Here is a 17,726-nt window from a genome sequence, read left to right as displayed (position 1 = left end):
ATGTTTTCCTAAAAACAGCGTAATATTTAGAAAGGTGTTTTGATTGCGACTCATAAGTCACAAACATTATGTACGTGTTGCAATAACACCATTGATATCGTACCCAATTGGAACATTGCTAACAAAATATTTACGTTGTTTTAACAGTCACAAAACACCAGGTGTGTACTTTCTTTTGTACATCAGTATATTAAATACTTTAATATTGAAAATTGGGGTGGTGCTGAACTTTTTTTGTTGAGTATATTACCCAAGCCGGCGATGATGGGATGCTGAGGGTCTGGGGATGCGGATCTTCACGGGTCTGTTCAGGATGGCTGATGAACTACACAGTAGTTGAAAGATAGACTAAAGAATATGTTAAGATTGATAGATACACATCGACAGTATAATGAACTCAGTGATAGTTAGTTCCAATAACGAACCTGCTGCTAACTTCGGACGACTGGGTTTAACTTTGTATTTCAGTTTTTAAATATAATAAACAAATAGTAGTAAATATTTTATGAACGCTTTAAGTAAATACGTAATGTCACGTAACATGCGTAAAAAAACAATTATACCATTTATACCTCCATATGAAATTGAGGTAAGTGGTTATGAAAAATGAGCTTTCTGAAATGGGTCATTTTTGTTTTCCTAGAATACATTCTCTTGATTTAGCTACCAGTCTGTCCCCGGGGGTGGTGGGGTAGCCCAGTGGTTAAAGCGTTTGCTCGTCACGCCGAAGGCCCAGGTTCGATTCCCCACATGGGTACAATGTGTGAAGCCAATTTCTAGTGTCCCCCGCCGTGATATTGCTGGAATATTGCTAAAAGCGGTGTAAAACCCAACTAACTCACTCACTCACTCACTGTCCTTGCGGGTCAGGTCAGATCTGGTCCTCACACTCATTATTGTTCAAGTGGGGTGTTCTCTTTTTGTCTGCAGGTATTGTTTAGGGATTAAAATCACTAGACCGTACTAATCCTTAGAACAATGGGGATTAAGGCTATAGTCTGTATTAGAAAGCAAGTATGCCAGCAAATAAGAAGAAACGGTAAAGTTTATCACATTATTGCATATAACACCCGCAAATCCAATATATACATGAATATGAATCATTCGACAAATATGGTGAATTTTTAATTTTACTAATATTGCATGTAACATCAACAAATACACAAATATGAATTAGTAGACAAATACATGTATGCATGGTGACAGCTTATAACATCAACAAATACACAGACATGGTGACAGCTTATAACATCAACAAATACACAGACATGGTGACAGCTTATAACATCAACAAATACACAGACATGGTGACAGCTTATAACATCAACAAATACACAGACATGGTGACAGCTTATAACATCAACAAATACACAGACATGGTGACAGCTTATAACATCAACAAATACACAGACATGGTGACAGCTTATAACATCAACAAATACACAGACATGGTGACAGCTTATAACATCAACAAATACACAGACATGGTGACAGCTTATAACATCAACAAATACACAGACATGGTGACAGCTTATATAACATCAACAACAAATACACAGACATGGTGACAGCTTATAACATCAACAAATACACAGACATGGTGACAGCTTATAACATCAACAAATACACAGACATGGTGACAGCTTATAACATCAACAAATACACAGACATGGTGACAGCTTATAACATCAACAAATACACAGACATGGTGACAGCTTATAACATCAACAAATACACAGACATGGTGACAGCTTATAACATCAACAAATACACAGACATGGTGACGGCTTATAACATCAACAAATACACAGACATGGTGACAGCTTATAACATCAACAAATACACAGACATGGTGACAGCTTATAACATCAACAAATACACAGACATGGTGACAGCTTATAACATCAACAAATACACAGACATGGTGACAGCTTATAACATCAACAAATACACAGACATGGTGACAGCTTATAACATCAACAAATACACAGACATGGTGACAGCTTATAACATCAACAAATACACAGACATGGTGACAGCTTATAACATCAACAAATACACAGACATGGTGACAGCTTATAACATCAACAAATACACAGACATGGTGACAGCTTATAACATCAACAAACAAATGACGGTTCGAGCATCAACAAATACACGACATGGTGACAGCTTATAACATCAACAAATACACAGACATGGTGACAGCTTATAACATCAACAAATACACAGACATGGTGACAGTTGTAAATTCGTAAATGTATAAATGAATAAAAAAACAACTTATATACTTACCTGTCAGTAAAATAAGAAAGTCTATTACATGTGTGAGTGAGTGAGTTAAAATTCTAAGATTTACACTCTATGAAAAAACTAGCATACAACCATAAAACATTTCTATGTTAAACAATACAATATAAAAATGGGCTATAGGTCGCCAACAGCTAAAGGTAGATCACCATACTAGAGACCATGGGGCTTTACAGTACCTTTGCTACCTGCATGGTCTCGAGCTGGATTTATACCATTCCTTCAGATGTTGGCGATTTGGACGAATTTAGCCATGAATTAAATGGACACAATCATATCTTACTACAGTGAAACCTGTCTAAACCGACACCCCACGAGACCGAAACAAAATGCCGGTTTAGACAGGGTGCCGGAATAGACAGTGACGATCATTTTCAAACACGGCTGCCATTTAGACTCGTCAATCTTTTTATCTCTACAATCCCTTTGATCTTTTGTAATTATGCAACAATGGATTGGATTAAGGGACAATGTTTTAATGACCATTCAATCGTTGTGAAATGGCGGGACCAAAATTTTATGCCTGTTTTTGACAGTGTGCCGGATTAGACAGGTGCCGGTGTTGGCAGGTTTACTGTACTAAAATCATGGTACGAATAGATGTGCTTGGATGACCTGTTCCTACGTACCCTCTCAGTGGGACAATAATTTTACACTACTTCAACCCTCTTTGAGGATACTGCCACTAAAAATCTGAGCTTTCAGATATATTTGACTAAACATAAATAATCATTTATTCATACTGGACATATTGATCAAAATTTATGCAGCAACTCAATTTCTTTTCTTTTCCCTTTTTAAATCTATAACTAAAATCTATGCTTAAAGATAATTCGTGGTTGAAGCTATGAAATGGCTATCCCTTGTGATGGAAGAGTGGGTGAGTGAGTGAGTGAGTGAGTGACCTCATTAATCCTTTGAATAAAAGTACGTTCGCAACGAAGGAAGTTAATATATATATATATATATATATATATATGTTATTGTTTATTACCATATGCGAATGACAAAATATTATTATTTTTTTATTTATTTTTTATTTTTTTATTTTTTATTGTTCCCAATGTGATGAGTACAAAAACATGATGAGTACAAGCATATAGAGGAATATGTGCACATACAAGCTAGTGGGCTCAATAGCGATATAGTACACTAAGTGCACTGAATATCAATGTTAGTAATATGTTCTTTGTTTAATAGTCATTCAGGGTTAAATTCAGGGATGAGAGGAAACCATTTGACTGAAAAGCTTTCAACATTATTATTTCTTCTGGCGATGAATGATTCAGTGGTAAATATGTCTTTCAATATCCTTAAGTAATTATCAACTTTTGGAATTGTTTTTGTCAAAGAGCAAGTGTAAATATATCTCTTAGCAGATAATATTATGTGGTTCAATAATGGGTTCTTACCTAAAAAGCCAAACCAAATCAAAGATTTTGTCAAATTAAGTGTTTGGATACGTTTCGTAATCCACTGTTCAAGTTTCTTCCAGAAAGTTTTGGTTTCATCACATTCCAAATATACATGGCATAAGGTCTCAACAGAACCATTACACAAAAAACATATTGTATTGTCCACCAGATTCATTCTAAAAAGTTCTTTTTTGGTATAAACAATTCCGTGCAGAAATTTATATTGAAAATCTAACAGTTTCACATCTCTTAAATCTTTTCTACAAGTATAAAAAATCAAATGCCAATCAAAATCAATACAGTCAAATAATGTTTCCCATTTTTGGCACATGTGAGGTTTAACATTTTCAGATAACAATTTATCATAAAATAATCTTGAACCTTTTCTTGGGGATATGAAATCCTTTTGGAGTGAATTTATTGTGAGGTCATTAATGTTTATATATCTATATTCCTTTAAAGTCTTTTTCCAAGGTTCAGGTAAAATATATATAACATATCCAAGATCTAAGTGAGTACCTTTTATATCAAATTTAAGCTTCAATTGATCAAAGGATATAAACCCATGTTCATCACAAAGATCTTTGATCGTCAAGATTCCACATTTATCCCAGTGACTAAGGATGTGATTTGAGTTTTTAAAATTGTTATTCAACCATAAAGGTTGGGCTAAGATTTTATATTATTATTAATAACTTATTGAATTACTATTACGTCGGGTCGTACCCCCAGACAACAGAACTATATTTATTAGGGGGAAACCCAGGCGGATTTGTATTCGTAATAAACATAGATCTACATGACGAAAGGAGCGAGCATATAGCGGCTATTTCTAACAACGCGGTGACGTCACGGCGGATTCACGTGACAATAAACACATCGCAACGACAGTTTCCACAATGACATTTATTACATGTAGACGTATTCATATCTTCATTTTGTCAGTGTCCAGTGAGGAATCACAGTCTTCTATGTGTTCCGGTGATATAGTGATAACGCCCGACCTCGTGTATCCGGTTTTTGCTGAGTTATCCCAGCAGTGAGTTCCTCTCATAAGCGCCGGGCCTCTAATAAGCGCCGGGCCTGTAATAATCACCTATACAGGTACAGTACATTATTAAGTGTAGGGGTGCTCGAATATATGTTTATGTTCATGAGTGAGTGAGTGAGTTTGGTTTTACGCCGCTTTTAGCAATATTCCAGCAATATCACGGCGGGGGACACCAGAAATGAGCTTTACACAATGTACCCATGTGGGGATTCGAACCCGGGTCTTCGGCGTGACGAGCGAACGCTTTATCCACTAGGCTACCCCGCCGCCCACTTATAAGAAGAAATCATCTCGAAGTGACAGCCTCTTGTAGTAGGAAAGTCTCACTTGACACAGTTTAAATAATCGAATCTGGACCAGACAATCCAGTGATCAACAGTATCAGTATCGAACTACGCAATTAGGATACTATGACATAAGTCATCCAAGTCAGCGACCACCCGATCCCTTTAGTCACAGTAAATGAAAATGTCACAGCACCAACATGAATAAATAATTATCATATATAAAAACAACAGTCAATAAACACATGAATATAACAGAACAAAAATGGTACAGATGTACGGATAAATATATAAATAAATTGATGAACAAAACGGACGGTTGTAGTGGTGTTCTGGTGAACGTTACACGTCGTTTTCTTTCTTCTATGCCTCAAAGCTTTCTTCGATTGCTACAAAGACCTTCTTGACATCTCGCATGATGACGTAGTTCCTTGCGTCAATCTGGGTTGTATCTATGAGATTCCTGAAGATTGTGGGCATGATGTCACGAGTCACATGTGCAGTAACGCTACGGTCTGGCAATATTGTGTGCAACATACACAACATTTCAACGTTTTTCTGTTCGAGGGATCGCATTTTGTCGGAGTAGGCACTAGCATCAAGGCGAGCAGCTTCCAGGAAGACTCCGATCTTTGACAAACGTTCGATTTCCTTCCTGACCATGTCGTCGATCTGAAGTAGAATACATTATCATCAACATCAGGGTATTATCGCCCTTGTGTTAATTCAGGCTGTATGTTTCACAAATAAAACGTGATTATGGAATTCCAGGATAAACTCAGGCGTTCTGCGTACACTGGTGGTTACATCGTTCACCCAACACAATCAAGATCCGGGGTCAAGTATATCGTGTTCCCTGACCTTGACCCCTGTCTCACACAAGAAACACTCCCATTGATCTATGTCAGGATGTAGCACTCTCAGCCACACACAAACTCATTCAGCAGTCAGATGGTTATTCATATTTATGATCTCAGACAGAGGAAGGAAGAGGAAGATTTACTGAACACCCACAATGTGTTATTTTTGGACAATGAAAGTCGTTTATTGGTATCCAATATATCTTGTATAGTACAACTCCATCTATTCATGGTCCGTATTCGACCTTCATTTGCCGCCAGTGACCCAACCTGGAGTCCCTAAAGTAGGCAATGAACCTTTCGTGCCCAACACAGTAATCCTTCACACCTACAACTTACCTGTATTCCAGGTGTAAATGACCCATCTGTAACGGGGAAACCTTCCAAAGGGGCATGAGAGTCAAGGTATTTTCGAAAATCTGAGCTGATTCCGTTGTTCTACAAAAAAGACCAGATGTTTAATTGGCATTTTAGAAGATGCTATTTGATGAACAAAAAGACTTTTCTGGGTTTCATCTTCTCTTTATTGCTTGGTACAACGTTTCAGGGTTTGTTCTGACCCCATCATCGGGTAGAACCTGAAAATTGGGCCAGAACCTGATGATGGGGGCCAGAGCAAGCCCTAGAACCTGATGATGGGGCCAGAACAAGCCCTGAAACGTTGCACCAAGCAATAAAAAGAAGATGAAATCCAGAAAAGTCTCTATGTTCAAAAAAGACCAGTTTTATAATGATAATGTGATCAAAGCAATGCACCTATGAACACCAGATATCATCGCTATTTGACCTTGATTCATAAACACATTCTTATAGTACTGCCGTCGTTAAAAGGTGTAATTTAGTACTGGAAATGAATCATAACACTTACTATTGCCAAGATTAAGGAGTCTATTTGATCCATCGCTTCACGGGATATACGTTCGAGGGACAACAACCCTTCAGTGATTGATGGAGATGAGCTGCTGGGGTGATTCAGAGACAGGCCTGAGTCCGACTCGCCACCACACGGGTTCACCCAGGGACCGTTCGCACTTGGTACCGGTGCAGCCACACACATCGAAATCAGTTGTGTGGTAACTAGCACGGCTGAAAAAAAAGGAAAAATAGGTGGTTGCAAATACATATCAATATATATATTTTTCAAAACAACAACACAGTAATAATTATAACAAACATAAATTATATATTTTAGATATATAATTTAAAAATATAATTGTCGAAATAGGGATATGGAGGCTAGGTGTAACGTCGTACTTAAGAATATTTCGCTCATATGACGACGTGCATGCGTGTGTGTAGGGGTGCCAGACTTAAGCTGGTTTTATAGTGCTAGCTCACTGATATACCATGCCTCAGTGAAGCATGAATACCCCACTCAGACACATTATATTGACTCTAAGCCGACCAGTCCTTGTTGTACCCATTAATGCCGAGCGCCAGGCAGGAACCAACAAGTACCATGTTTTAACGTCTTTTTTGGTATGACGCGGCCGGGGATCGAACCAGCGACCTGCCTCTCTCCGGTCGAACGCTGTAACCACTACACCACGGAGGCGGTGTAGGGACATGGAATGGTGATAATAACAAAATACTTGGATCTATCTTCGGACGTCGAAAGAGGAATACGAAATATAAATCATAAATTCTTTTCAAAGATTAGTCTTTACAGCCAAAAATGCATTGTTTTAGATTCCGTTTGACACCCAGGGACCGTTCGTCCTTGATACCGGTGCAGCCACAGATATCGAAATCAGTTGTGTGGTAAATAGCACAGCTGATAAAATGACAATAAGTGGTTGCTTATACATATATTATATGTCAAAATAGCATTCCAGGAATAATTATAATAAACATAAATAATGATAAGGAAGATTAGTCGATGCAGTCAATACTGTTGCTTTTTTCACTTTCCTCTAGAAACATGAATTACCAGCAAATCCTTTCTTGTACATCATCATAGATATTGTGTTCCTTTTTTAAAATATTTAAATAACAATGTCTTATTTTTCTATTTATTTATTTATTTAAGAGAGAATACAATTGTGAAGAATATATAAAATACGTGTAATATGAAATTGAAATTTGAAACTGACTAACCTGCGATGCAAAGAGACATACATATCATCAGATCGCTCATTATTAACAGTTATTGAAATCTTCTCCGCTCTTGTGGTCAGCTAAGTTGTGAGTGAAATGGTGAGGACTATGCTGACTGGAATGGAAATTTTGAGATATTTTGGGATCTCTGTCATCTTCTAAGACAATGAGTTGTCATATATATTTTTGTTACCCATCACTGTTTACGTTAATCATAATCATATACGTGTATAGAATTTCAGAAGTGGAAGTATATATGTTTTGTCACACACTGGTATTTTACTGGGCTGTTCTGCACATCCTGTCTTCGTGACACCGCTTGCTCTGACGTCACAGTTTCCGTAATCGGATTTCATCATTATTTAACAAATCTTCCTGTGAACAGGTTTATGCAGGGCATCCTAACAGCATTAGGTTCCAGGATTAAATGGGTATTCCTCCTGAAAACACTTAATAGTTAGCTGGTTGTTGTTTTACGCCGCACGCAGCAACATTCCAGCTACATGGCGGCGGTCGGTAAATAATCACGTCTGGATCAGACAATCCAGTGATCAACAGCATAAGCATCGAGCTACGCAGATGGAATACGATGACATGTGTCAACCAAGTCAGCAAGCCTGACCACCCGATCCCGTTAGTCGCATTTTACGACAAGCATGGGTTACTGAAGACCAGTTCTAACTCTATTCTTCACGGGTGAATAAGGTCATATGATACCTGAATAAATATTGATTAATTGATCGATTACGTTGAATTTTACGTCACATCAGCATTATTTCAGCCATACAGCGACGATACGCATTGTAAGCACAACGTTTAATAGAGTTTATTTAAAAACAATTGGGATTGCGCAACTGGGATATTATTTATGACATGTGTCAACCAAGTCAGCGAGTCTGACCACCCGGTCCCGTCACTGCCTCTTACGCAATGCATGGGTTACTGAAGGCCAATTCTAACCCGGACCTTCATGGGTGAAAACAATTATATCCTTAACATCACTATTGTTCACTTTCTTTCAGTAAAACACATACTAAGATACATTTTCCAGTGAGAAATATTTCTAGTTCAGTAGATTAGTACAGTATGTATATATTTGTTGACAGCAAATCACGACATACATAGATTAGCATGGGTCCCTTATGTTCGTAGGGCCCAGGGCAACTGCTAAGTTGATGATTTAACACGGCCCTGTGTTTGCCATTAAATATCAAAATTTGAAAATGTTCCGAAATCCGGATGATGTGAATTTGAAGCAAATTGTTTCGCATTATTTGCAAATACCACCAACAGCTTCATCAACTGCACTAAGGGAAGGGCTTAGCTCGGCTCACCAGTTGGTAAAAATCTCCTTTCTCCTTATACGTTGCTGCAAGTCCGAGATTAAACTTACTGCTTGTAATCTCTTTATTGTCAGATCACTGGGACATATCTTAATTGATAAATCCCTTAAATTAATCTGATCTCATTAGTAAGCATCTTGAGACCCCCCAAGGTCTCCAATAGCCTCTCCCAAACAGATTTTACGGGTCAGTGACTCCATGGCTCACACTGAACCATGGAGAAATCACTCATGTGTGGTTAGACAATACAGGTATAGTCAGGGTCTAAACATTAGACGAACCAGGTTGTAATCTCATCAACTGCCATGTCCAAGACAGCTGTGGTCTAGTTGACTATTTGCAACGGCAACATGTAGGCCATCAGCTTATGGTACATCGAACATCTGTCAACAGAGTTTCAGTATTTAGTCGCACATATTATAGTCGGTGTAACACGTTTCATAATTTTAACATTAGTATACATACATCATTGGTCCATAGAGTTTCGGTAATTGCACGCACAAAAAACAGTCAGTGTAACACGTTTCATAATTTTAACATTAGTATACATACATCATTGGTCCATAGAGTTTCGGTAATTGCACGCACAAAAAACAGTCAGTGTAACACGTTTCATATTTTTAACATTAGTATACATACATCATTGGTCCATAGAGTTTCGATGATTGCACGCACAAAAAACAGTCAGTGTAACAAGTTTCGTATTTTAAACATTAGTATACATACATCATTGGTCCATAGAGTTTCGGTAATTGCACGCACAAAAACAGTCAGTGTAACACGTTTCATAATTTTAACATTAGTATACATACATCATTGGTCCATAGAGTTTCGGTAATTGCACGCACAAAACAGTCAGTGTAACACGTTTCATAATTTTAACATTAGTATACATACATCATTGGTCCATAGAGTTTCATTGCACGCACATAAAACAGTCAGTGTAACGTTTCATATTTTAAACATTAGTATACATACATCGTCCACAAAGTTTCAATTGCACGCGCAAAAAACAGTCAGTGTAACAAGTTTCATAATTTTAACATTAGTATACATACATCATTGGTCCATAGAGTTTCGATGATTGCACGCACAAAATACAGTCAGTGTAACACGTTTCATAATTTTAACATTAGTATACATACATCATTGGTCCATAGAGTTTCGATGATTGCACGCACAAAAAACAGTCAGTGTAACAAGTTTCGTATTTTAAACATTAGTATACATACATCATTGCCCACAAAGTTTCGGTAATTGCACGCGCAAAAAACAGTCAGTGTAACACGTTTCATAATTTTAACATTAGTATACATACATCATTGGTCCATAGAGTTTCGGTGATTGCACGCACAAAATACAGTCAGTGTAACACGTTTCATAATTTTAACATTAGTATACATACATCATTGGTCCATAGAGTTTCGGTAATTGCACGCACAAAAACAGTCAGTGCCAACAATATTTAGATGATTGTTCGCACAATTTTCTGTCCCTTTTGACACCAATGTGATTGACAAGACTCAGGAAAAGCATGATAAGTATACGGACCTTGCCTTTGAAATGTCTCGCTTGCATCCCAAGTACACTGTCGTCAGGCTCCCCATTGTTCTCGGTTCAGGAGAGTGCCCGGGTTCTCCACTGGGCGCAAAGCCCTTCTGACACTCTGGGTAATGGAGAAGGCTGCAGTGTTGAGTAGCCTTCATATTCTCCGGAAAGTTCTTGGTGGGTTCGACTAGGCAGTGTTTCCTGGGAGAAGTCCAATTCGCTGTCTGGGCTGCGTGTAGAGGGGGCGAGGGCCCTGAGCTGATGATGAGCCTTACCAGCCTGACTGTGCCAGGATCACCCGAACCCTCTCTGCTGCATTTTCATCTTCAAGGGCAGGTGCAGACTTCGGAATCTATTCCAATCAGAAGGGGAATTTTCCAGGGGGACTCCTTCAGTCCTTTGCTTTTTTGTTTGTCTCTAAACAGCTTTTTGCTCAACAGAGAGGAGGGTTACAATCCCGGACCTCCTCATCACAGATCCCCAACACCACTTACTCATCTCCTTTACATGGATGACATCGAGCTCCTTGCCAAAGGAGATACCAATTTGAAAGAACAGATTCTCCTTGTCGAGTCCTTTTCTAATGATATTGGCATGACATTTGGACTTGACAAATGTAGTACAAATCTCGCTTAAAGAAAATCTGAAGCTCAGAGCTAAATGCTCGAAACAAGGTCAAAGCCACCAATTCTTTTGCTGTGCCAGTCCTCTCCTATTCCTTTGGAGTAGTTGATTGGACAAAACAAGACATCCAGAGTCTTGACCGCCTGACCAGAAGGATCATGTCTGATAACAGAGCCCACCACCCTCTTTCCCTCTCTCAACCGTGTATATATGCCAATAAATTCTGGAGGTCGGGCTTGATTAATGTGGAGGCTCTTCATGATACAATTTTATTGTATGATTGCACGCACAAAACAGTCAGTGTAACAAGTTTCGTATTTTTAACATTAGTATACATACATCATTGCCCACAAAGTTTCGGTAATTGCACGCGCAAAAAACAGTCAGTGTAACACGTTTCATAATTTTAACATTAGTATACATACATCATTGGTCCATAGAGTTTCGGTAATTGCACGCACATAATACAGTAAGTGTAACACGTTTCATAATTTTAACATTAGTATACATACATCATTGGTCCATAGAGTTTCGGTAATTACCCGCACAATAAACAGTCAGTGTAACAAGTTTCATAATTTTAACATTAGTATACATACATCATTGGTCCATAGAGTTTCGATGATTGCACGCACAAAATACAGTCAGTGTAACACGTTTCATAATTTTAACATTAGTATACATACATCATTGGTCCATAGAGTTTCGGTAATTGCACGCACAAAAACAGTCAGTGCCAACAATATTTAGATGATTGTTCGCACAATTTTCTGTCCCTTTTGACACCAATGTGATTGACAAGACTCAGGAAAAGCATGATAAGTATACAGACCTTGCCTTTGAAATGTCTCGCTTGCATCCCAAGTACACTGTCGTCAGGCTCCCCATTGTTCTCGGTGCCCTTGGTTTGGTACCTCCTGATCTCTTGGCGCAGATCAGGAGAGTGCCCGGGTTCTCCACTGGGCGCAAAGCCCTTCTGACACTCTGGGTAATGGAGAAGGCTGCAGTGTTGAGTAGCCTTCATATTCTCCGGAAAGTTCTTGGTGGGTTCGACTAGGCAGTGTTTCCTGGGAGAAGTCCCATTCGCTGTCTGGGCTGCGTGTAGAGGGGGGCGAGGGCCCTGAGCTGATGATGAGCCTTACCAGCCTGACTGTGCCAGGATCACCCGAACCCTCTCTGCTGCATTTTCATCTTTAATCTGAAAAACATAATAATAATAAGGGCCTGATGATGTACGCCTCTCCGTGGTGGGCCTAGATAGGGGAATTATATTCCCTGAACTGAACGTACATCACCCAGTTAGGGCTGACCCCCCGAAGCTGGTTTTTCACTGGGTTACAGACAGCCAAGAGAAAAGTTTAAATTCACTTCCGCAGCCCAGTCAGCCTTCCTCCGGTAATAAGACAAACCATACTGGAGATGGGAATTGCCCCAGGGGAAGGCACAGCACCCGATCAAGACTATTTGGTCAAACCACCTCAAAACCACCCTACTAGAGTGTGCGAAAGCGACAGGATGGCCTGATAATCCACGCATAAACCGCAAGTCGCTTAAGCTGCATTGGGACAATGCCATGCCCATGTATGCTTTCCTGACGGAGCAAAATCTCCGAGATCAATTCTGGCGGCTTAAAAATCTCATGCCCCGTGAGCCAGTTCAACCCACAACTGGTGCCCGTCAGGAACCTTTGCATGAGCACAATGCTCAAGTGGCAGCAGACCCAAAACTTCTGATGGACGTCCGCGTTAACCTTTCTCCTCTTCCTGGTGGAAACTCTTCCGGCGTAGAGCCAATTGGCCCGGAAATTTCGGAACCTCACTCTTTCTCTTCCTCTTCCTCAGTTGCAGATCTTTCCGAAAATCCTGTGTATATTTTGTTTCATTCGATTTATATCTGATTTACCTTTAGAAAAGCGGAGGCCAATTAAACAAACAACTGAATGTTTTCCCAAAAATGAAATTAACTTATTAAATGATATTATTTCTATGAAACTTACTGCGGACATGAAGTGAATTGTTGTGTCTATGCTGCCGCTCGAACTTTGGAGGAACTTCACACAGTTTCCAAAGAAAAACCATCTAATGAAAACAACAAAAGACCAAGGAAAAACCGGTTTCTTGTAAAACTTAATGAAACAAGAAGAAATGTTTCCTGGATTGAGCTGTGCCTTAAATAAGATCATCAGGGAATCCCATGTCTAAAAGGCAAAAGGCTATTTGGAAGAAATTAAAATTACAATACAAGACAACGAAAGAAAAGGTACTTCTTCAAATTGTCGATTCCCTTAAGGCAAAATTAAAGGTTTGGACAGAAAGAAAGAAAAAATGGGAAAAGAAGAACAAATTTATCAAACAAAATAAACTTTTTATAATTATGAAAAACTCTTCTACAGGCAACTGAAAACAAACGGTGATGGTGAGCATGATAAACGGCCTCCCATGGATGCCAATGGAAGGTTCTGGAAACAGTTGTGGTCTGTACCCGGCGACTGTAACCTGAGGGACCATGGGTCCGTGAGTATGACCATGCAATGCATGAGAAAGAAACTAGGTCGTTTGTCTGTTACATCTCACCAGATTGCCTGAAAAGTGTCATCAAAAAGTCCAAATCTAATACAGCTCCATGGCCTGATGGCATTCGAAACCGGTATTGGAAACTGTTCCCCTGTGTCCAAACACCATTACTCCACTGCTTCAATACTCTCGTGGACACAGGTGATGTTCCTCCATGGTTCTACAAAGGTCGCACAATACTCCTTCCCAAAAAGGAGACTTGACTGATCCCAAAAATGTCCGCCCTATCACATGTTTGAATACACAATACAAATTATTCACAGGGTGTTGACAAACCTCGTGTCATCATACTGCTCTGCTAATGATATAATTTACAGAGAGCAGAAGGGAGCGAGAAAGGGATGTTGGGGATGCAAGGATCAACTTCTTGTACAGAAAATGATTTTGGAAGAAGCTAAAACATATCACCGCAACCTCTCCATGTGCTGGATTGACTACAAAACAGCATACGACTCTGTCCCTCATGAATGGATTCTGAAGTCTCTTCGTTGTATTGACCTCCCGGAGCGACTACTTGATTTACACAAGTCTTTAATGAGTTGCTGGTCGACTCTACTTGAGATGTACTCTCAAGGGCAGGTGCAGACTTCGGAATCTATTCCAATCAGAAGGGGAATTTTCCAGGGGGACTCCTTCAGTCCTTTGCTTTTTTGTTTGTCTCTAAACAGCTTTTTGCTCAACAGAGAGGAGGGTTACAATCCCGGACCTCCTCATCACAGATCCCCAACACCACTTACTCATCTCCTTTACATGGATGACATCGAGCTCCTTGCCAAAGGAGATACCAATTTGAAAGAACAGATTCTCCTTGTCGAGTCCTTTTCTAATGATATTGGCATGACATTTGGACTTGACAAATGTAATACTCTTCATCTGAAACGTGGCAAGGTAGTTCATGGTGGATCGGTCAAGTTACAGGGGGGAGGAGTTATTGAGCATCTTGTGTAAAATCAGGTCTACACCTATCTTGGAATGCAAGTTCGAGACAAGCTCCAGAATGCCCAAATTCAAGAAAAACTTCGGGCCAAGTACAAATCTCGCTTAAAGAAAATCTGAAGCTCAGAGCTAAATGCTCGAAACAAGGTCAAAGCCACCAATTCTTTTGCTGTGCCAGTCCTCTCCTATTCCTTTGGAGTAGTTGATTGGACAAAACAAGACATCCAGAGTCTTGACCGCCTGACCAGAAGGATCATGTCTGATAACAGAGCCCACCACCCTCTTTCCTCTCTCAACCGTGTATATATGCCAATAAATTCTGGAGGTCGGGGCTTGATTAATGTGGAGGCTCTTCATGATACAATTTTATTGTGTACTTTTGCACATATTTATTTATCGGATGATCCTCTGGTTATGCATGTCAAGACTCATGATGAAAGCAAGGAATTCCACAGCTATTTTAAGCGTGCCAAAGTTGTTGGACAGAATCTGAAATTTGAGGTTGATTTTGTTGATGGCGATGTACTGTTGGACAGTACAGCGATGGGAGTAAACCAGGTGAAGACCTTCATCAAGTCTGCCCAGAGTCGGTCTTTTGTGGAGAGGCTTTCTGAGAAGCCTTTGCATCGTGTGTACATGCAGTGTGTGGAACAGAATAGCAATCCCACCGACTCCTTCGCCTGGATGAAGTCGGCTGGTCTCAAATGTGAAACTGAGGGCTTCCTTTTTGCTGCTCAGGACCAGTCACTTCCCACACGTAATCGCCAAAATGTGATTCTTAAAGAAAATATCAATATGAAATGTCGACTGTGTAATGAATTTACAGAGACTGTCCAACACCTTGTCAGTGGATGCCCTTCCTTGGCACAAACAGCATACCTTAAACGACATGATGGCATGGCTTGTTGTTTCTACTATCATCTTCGCCATGCCTGTGACTCTGAGGTCCATCCATGGTACGAACCTGAACATGTCCAGGCCGTCATGGAAAATGATGCTTTCAAACTTCTGTGGAATAGGCCCATATACAACCTCAGAAGAATTCTTGCCAACAAACCTGATCTTGTCCTTTTTGATAAAGCCAATGAATATATTTATATCATTGAATTTTCTGCCCCTTTTGACACCAATGTGATTGACAAGACTCAGGAAAAGCATGATAGATATACGGACCTTGCCTTTGAAATGTCTCGCTTGCATCCCAAGTACACTGTCGTCAGTCAGGCTCCCCATTGTTCTCGGTGCCCTTGGTTTGGTACCTCCTGATCTCTTGGCGCAGATCAGGAGAGTGCCCAGGTTCTCCACCGGGAGCACAGCCCTTCTGACACTCTGGGTAATGCAGAAGGCTGCAGTGTTGAGTAGCCTTCATATTCTCCGGAAGGTTCTTGGTGGGTTCGACTAGGCAGCGTTTCCTGGGAGAAGTCCCATTCGCTGTCTGGGCTGCGTGTAGAGGGGGCAAGGGCCCTGAGCTGATGATGAGCCTTACCAGCCTGACTGTGCCAGGATCTCTCGAACCCTCTCTGCTGCATTTTCATCTTTAATCTGTAAAACATATAATCATAATATAGGATATTATGTAGCAATGTAATCTTAAATAAGGTATATGAGTATCAGTATTGTCTTGCTGAAAAAGGTATAGATTGTTGGGCTTTTAAGGTGAAATCTCTTTTGTACAGTTATGGTTTTGGCAATGTGTGTGCCAGTCAAAGTGTTGGAAATATCTCTACTTTCATATCATTATTTAGGCAAAGATGTATTGATATAGATAACCAGTTGTGGTCATCTCGTATTATACTTGTTTCGAAATTGGATTTTTATCGCAGGCTCAAAGAAGGTGTAGCTTTTGAGTTCTATATCGATAGTGTTAGTGTAAAACAGTTTCGAATCTTCTTAGGTAGATTTCGTTGCTCAAACCACAATTTAATGATAGAGTACGGTAGACATTAAGGTCTTAAAAGGGAGGATCGCCTGTGCCCGCTTTGTATCATACCTAATATAGAAAATGAATATCACTTTTGCCTGGAATGCCCTTTTTATAGGAAATTAAGAAATGTATCCTCCCTAAATATTATCACATATATCCATCTGAAGTGAAATTAGCTGAGTTGTTTACATCAAAGAATACTTATATTATAAATTGTCTTGCAAAATATCTACTTTTTGCCATGAAAAAACCGAAATAATTTCTTTCAGTCTTCGTACCCACAAATGTATAATTGTGCAGCTCTCTCTCTCTCTCACACATATCCAGCCAACTAGTGCATGCTCAGGGCGCTGGTATTTTTCCCCTCGATCATTGAATGTCAATCTGAACGGCACATCGTATTATCAGTCTCAACTCCCTGGGGATCATACAACTCTTGCAGCCACTAGGCGCACCGAGTTAATGTGGCTTTCCCATCCTAACAAAGTACCCATTCACATCTTGGTGGACTGGACACATAGTCACATTGCTTTGTCCAAGTTTACTGTCCGTTGCTGTACCCGCACCTAGGTGTTTGCACGTATTCATGTGGCCACCATCTGGTTATATACCAACGGATTCGTGGGTTCTTTTAAGTGCACAGGGATGTGTACTGTACACTAGGGGTTGTGACAACACTGAAAGAGTCTGCACACAAAATTGAATCCAAGGTTTTTACACCCGGTCACAGGTGGGCTCGATCCCGACACCTCAACCTCGCT

General features: G+C 39.8%; 1 long non-coding RNA gene across 1 annotated transcript; it reads right to left on the bottom strand.

The window, feature by feature from the left end:
* Positions 1–289: 289 nt before the first annotated feature.
* Positions 290–17,248, bottom strand: LOC124255553. The gene is made up of 3 exons (XR_006892704.1): positions 17,117–17,248; positions 15,068–15,071; positions 290–304 (listed from the first exon to the last, which is right to left on the bottom strand). It is a non-coding gene; the product is annotated as an uncharacterized LOC124255553 (long non-coding RNA).
* Positions 17,249–17,726: the final 478 nt, after the last annotated feature.

This window comes from Haliotis rubra, unplaced genomic scaffold, assembly GCF_003918875.1.
Source record: "Haliotis rubra isolate DU_JTF1 unplaced genomic scaffold, ASM391887v1 Scf602, whole genome shotgun sequence".
Taxonomy (NCBI): Eukaryota; Metazoa; Mollusca; class Gastropoda; order Lepetellida; family Haliotidae; genus Haliotis; species Haliotis rubra.
The sequence above is the reverse complement of the archived record's forward strand: the minus strand, read 5'-3'. Positions and strand labels throughout refer to the sequence as shown.